We start from the raw sequence: 6000 nt of genomic DNA on the forward strand, positions 1-6000 counted from the left end.
TATTAGCTGGAATAGCAGCCCAAGTGGTGTCTCTAGAGATTAAGTGCTTAGATACTTATGTAAGGATATACTGGTTTTAATTTTATTTTTGGCTGTGTTGGGTCTTCGTTGCTGCGCTCAGGCTTTCTCTAGTTGCGGAGAGCGGGGGCTACTCTTCCTTGTGGTGCGCGGGCTTCTCATTGTGGCTTCTCTTGTTGCGGAACATGGGCTCTAGGCGCACGGGCTTCAGTAGTTGTGGTGCACGGGCTTAGTTGCTCCGTGGCATGTGGGATCTTCCCGGACCAGGGCTCAAACCCGTGTCCCCTGCATTGGCAGGTGGATTCTTAACCACTGCGCCACCAGGGAACCCCGATATACTGGTTTTTAGAATTGCTTTGGAAAAACTGTGTGGGTCTGTGTGGGAATGCTAAGTATATAGAGCTTAAGGAGAAATCCTTGAAGATTAGTTGGATAGATTTATCAAAGACTTCTGAGAAACTAATGCATTTTAACAATTGAAACAGAAGTCAGTATCAGGCATCCCGTAGATTTAGAAAAGGGTGTCAATCATTTAATGTCAGCGAGGTTCCATGTAGAACGTAAAATCTTAAAAACCTCCCACGCTAATGATTTTTTAAAACTCTGGATGTAGGCAGGCACTTCTTAAATGCTAGTATAAGGATATTTCCTGATACACAGTGTTACTTATTAAAACACTGATTTCCTTCTGAAAAGCTTTAAAAGTTGAACCTATAGTTTGTATTGATATAAACTATGGGAAACCAGTCTTTAAAAATACCAAAAACAAAGATATTTCCATAAGTCAATATTGCCACAACAAACATTAGATTGTGTATAATTTGTGATGCTAAAGGCCAAATTGATGACTTTTCAGGAATATATAGATTATCAAAATGAAGTAATTTTTGATTGAATGCCAATCACTTAATTCTATTTACAGTTCTTTTCTTTCACTCACTATAATGCCTTTGAGATTTTTTTTTTTATTTGAAGTAGAGTTGCTGTACAATATTTTATGAGTTACAGGTATACAATATAGTGATTCACAATTTTTAAAGGTTATACCCCATTTATAGTTATGAAATATTGGCTGTATTCCCTGTGTTGTATAATATATCCTTGTAGCTTATTTTATACCTAATTGTTTGTAACTCTTACTCCCCTACCCTTATATTGCCCTCCCCACTTCCCTCTCCCTACTGGTAACCACTAGTTTGTTCTCTGTATCTCTGAGTCTGCTTTTTTTGTTGTTATATTTACTAATTTGTTGTATTTCTTAGCTTACACATATGTGATATCATAAACTATTTGTGTTTTTCTGTCTGACTTGTTTCACTTAGCATAATGCCCTCCAAGCCCATCCATGTCGTTGCAAATGGCAAAATTTCCTTCTTTTTAATGACTGAGTAGTATTGCATTGTATATCCATTCATCATTCATTGTATATTCCATCTTTACCCATTCATCTGTTGAGGGACACTTAGGTTGCTTCGAAAAGATACGTGCACCCCAGTGTTCATAGTTGCATTATTTACTATTCCCAGTTCTTAATTACCTGGAGTACTTTAGATTGCTATCACTTCTTGTTGTATAATTTGTAAGGAGAACAGTGATGATTTCCCAGATGAGGCCTTAAGAAGAAAGGGCAAGTGATTTGTCAGAAAAACACTTGGGGAGAATCCCTCCTTACGAGTGGTGGTACCTTGGGTAAGTGTCTCTAACTCTTTGAACTTTTCCTTCTTCACAAAAGTGCTAATGATATAACCCATAGGCTGTTGCAAAGGTCAAATGAGACAGTGTGTAAGCACTTTGAAGCAGCAAAGGCTTGTGTGAATTAGATGTTATTAAAAGTAGTTCAGAGCATGTGGCTATGATTGAACTATATCATTGAAATTATAATTAACAGGAGTGTAGTATTAAAAGGAAAACTTTTCTTAAGTATATTTTTTACAAATATTACCTTGGCTTTCTAAGAGTTCTAAACAATCAAGGAAAGTAGAATGAGGAAACTCTTCTTATGATCTAGATGTTTTTGTAAATATCCAAATGCTTTTAAGTCTGCAAATGCCACTTAATAATGGTCTGGATGGAAGATCTGCTGCCACCCCACCCCCCCCATAGGGGTGTATATGTTTGAAAATTTCACAGTGTTATAATACATCTTGTATAGTGGAATATTAACATTATTTTAATCTGTTCACTGAACGTTATTTTAATCTGTTCACTGAAATTAGAAGCTTGCTAATTTTGCCATGCCGTGTAAAAAATAACAAATCGTTCCAAAGCAATGAATTTTCTAAAACATCTTTTTTTCTTAGAAAGATACACTAAGGTAGATACTAGTTTTTTCCCCGACAGTCTTGGCAGAATAAACTGTCTATGCAGGAACCAGGCAATCAACGTTTAACTTGTATTTGTTAGTACCTACTGTATGTTTCAGACATGTTCTTCAGAGGTAAGCACCAAGATTCTCTACCCTCAAAGAGTGTATATTCCAGTATGGAAAACAATTAAAAAATTTTTTTTCAAAGAGTAAGAAGTGCTATAAATAGTAATATGATAGAAAGTGTGTGGGGTGGTGGAGTTGTAGAGTGGTGATTGACAATAGCATGGGCTAACGTGGGACAACCTGAACGGTAAGAGGCATCACTCAGAATATGATGAAGAAGAGTATTGGACAAAGCTAAGAGCAAGTGCGAGACCTTAAGGCAGGAACAAGATGGGCAGATTCAGGGACTAGTGGAAGGCAAGCGGTAATGAGAGCTGAGAATGGAGAGGGAGGCAGAGCCCATGGGATAGGTAGGATTCTGTAGGTCATTGTAAGTAACCTGGTGAATTCTGAGTGACTATTCTAAGTGAAATGGGAACAAGTGAAAGGTTTTAAGGGAATGACAATTTTTAAACAATCTGAGATATAATTTACATACTCTTAAGATTCACCCATTTGAATTCAATGTGCAATTCAGTGGTTTCTAACATTTATGGAGTTGTGCAACAATCACCACGATCTAATTTTAGAACCTGATTTGTTGTTTAAAAGATCATCCTGGCTCTTGTGTGGAGAATGGATTATACAGGGGTGAAAGTATAAAGGACAAGATCAGGAGGCTACTGATGTTACCCAGGTGAGAGATTTTCAAAGTGACCGAAGGAAAGTTGGCATTTTTTCACTCCTTCATTGCCTCACTTCCCAACTACCTATTGAGCCCCTGTATTGTGCTGGGCCCTATGCCAGGAACCAGGTCTCCAGTGATGAAGATGATGTTAGCCGTGATCCCTCCCGCCCTGTGGAGCACGCAGCAGTGCATGGACTGTGTGTCTCCTCGCAGGTTTGATGAGGCTGCTGATCTCACCACACTTGCAGGGAGAGTCTCTGAGTCCAGCCTGCTGAAACAGACTTGTCTTATGGGACATGAGGTAATCACGGCAGTGACACCCCACCACGTTTGCCATGTTCTGTTAGAGTCAAGTGACAGGTCCCTCCCACACTCGGGAGGAGATTACACAAATGTGTGAACACCAGGAGGTAGAATCATTGAGTTATTTTATGGTCTCTCTGCCACAGTCCCTGAGCCTAATCTGTAAAGTTGGTATAAAAATAACCTATTTCACAGGGTGGTTATGTGGATTCAAAATGAGGTAACATATAGCAAACTCAGCCCTCTGGGCTTCACCACTTGCTAAGAGATTTCATTTGAAGAATAGAGAACTCACATATCAAAGTCAACATATAAAGAGCCTTTCTCACTTCACCCGCCACCCACAGTGAAAAAGCCCTCTGTGCTGTCCAGAAGTGGACCCAGGATGGAGTGTCCAGCATGAGTGTGAGTGGCCTGTGACAGTGTCGGGAGAGTGCTCAGCAAGATAGATCAGAGGCCCCTTCTGTTTCTCTGGGGAGTCGCAGTGAGAACATCCCCTTCTAGCCATTTCATACACAGGCAGCCAAGAAAATCATTTACAGAGTATTTTGCTTTCGTGCTCAATATACTGCCACTTCTTCCCAGTATCTAATGGAGTTACAGTGTGTGCCCTAAATCTGTGGCTGACTTCTGCCAGATATTTCCTTAACTCCCAATCCCTGGAACCCCTTCCTCCAGCCTTCTGGGGGCTCATCTCCTGCAAACTGATTCAGAGGTGCTGCGTTACGATCAGATCTTTCAGAACATGCACTTCTATAATGTTTTTGAAGTTTTAGTCAAAGCAAAAACAGAAAAAGTAAGCCAGAACTTATTCCCCTCTACTGAGGGGATTAATGAAGGAACACTTAAGCACTATTGTATATATCACTCAACTTTAAAAGACATTTTTTTGGTCTTTTTTTTTTTGTTTTTTTTCCCCTTGGCAGTGAGAGTGCGAAGTCCTAACCACTGGACCTCCAGGGAATTCCCAAGACATATTTTTTTTTAAAAAGAATATGAGACTGTTAATATTCTTTCTTTTCCCCTAAATGGTTCTTTGCTCAGAGAGGAATGGATATGCATCATTGTTTTGGAGGATTTGTTTAGTTAACGTTAGACCTAGTGGTTAATGTTTTTTTTTTTTTTTTTTGGCCTCGAGGCTTGTTGGATCTTAGTTCCCGGACCAGGGATTGAACCCGGGCCACGGCAGTGAAAGCGCTGAGTCCTAACCACTGGACCACCAGGGAATTCCCTAGACCTAGTAGTTTAAAAGATCTTTAATAGCTATGCATGATTATTTTTGTTTTTAAGGGCTGTTTTATTTAGGAAATAAATATAATTTTTAAAGATTACACAAAATCTCACCACCTAAACATAGCCACGATTAACACTGTGATGTACTTCCAAGCTTTTCTCTATGTTCATGTGTACTGGTGAAATACATGTACAAGAATGGCAAGATATGCCTCAGTGGCTCTCTGTGCTTGAATTAGCCCATGTGGTTATTTTCAGATCCATATAGTTAGAAAGCCTCTGGAAGCAGAGACCATATTTCTTTTTCTTTTGAATTCTTTCCAGGTACATAGTAGGCATCTGAACTTGGTGGATATATGACAAACGTGAGTTAAACTAATGAATGTGTAAACAAGCCATAAACTATGCACTTACATAATGTCAATATTTTAAACATTTGCTTCTTTAAATGCTTCCAACTGTAACGAGACTCATGACAATACAAGATATGTATTATTTCCCTTTTCTTTTTGCATCCCTGCATATTGATTTTTTCCATCTACCTTTATAGGAGGATATATTGAAATAAGGAAAATATTTTCATGAAAGCTTATTGTAAAGAAGAAATTTGTAAGTTCTAGTTACTGATGTGATGTTGGATGGTTGAACTGCTATAGTTTTATGGCTCATGATATACGAGAGAGAGTTTCATTTGTTTCTTAGGTACATTGTTTAGTGTAGTAGTAAACTGATACATGTAGTTTACAAATGCTTTCACCAGACAATAATAGAAGTGCACAGTACCATATCTAAATGCCATAATCCTTTCTCATAAGTTGATATTCTTAGGGAATTCTGGGAGCTCAAGACTAGATGATTGTTCTGATTAACAGGACACTGATAGGTATCATACTAATGCCACTGAGCAGCAAATCATCAAAAGCAAAGTGCTACAATATGCCTGCTGCCGTCCAGTTCACTGAGTAACTAAGCATCCCCACATCCAGCCCCACTGTGGGGCCAAGGGAATGTGCATGGGAGCCCACATCTCTAGGAAGTCCTTCCAGGGCCACTAATCACTGACACTTATCAAACAGGGCCCAAGATGGGCCCGTATTATCATTGCTCCATCACGCAGCTGTAGCCTGCATGAGAAGGTAGTGAGGTCTGCTAGGTGATCCAAGACAGGGAAGGTCCTTTGGTCTGAGTGATTAGAGGAACTCAGCTGAGTCATGTTTTGGAGTGCAGGCTTGGATCTGAAACAACTTTTTTTTTTCCCCTTGTTGGTTATATATTTTATTTATTTATTTTTTTTAAAGATTACATTTTTTTTTTCTCATGGAAGACAAAGGTGACCTTTATTCAAATG

The sequence above is a fragment of the Eschrichtius robustus genome, chromosome 2 (genome assembly GCF_028021215.1).
Source record: "Eschrichtius robustus isolate mEscRob2 chromosome 2, mEscRob2.pri, whole genome shotgun sequence".
Classification (NCBI taxonomy): Eukaryota; Metazoa; Chordata; class Mammalia; order Artiodactyla; family Eschrichtiidae; genus Eschrichtius; species Eschrichtius robustus.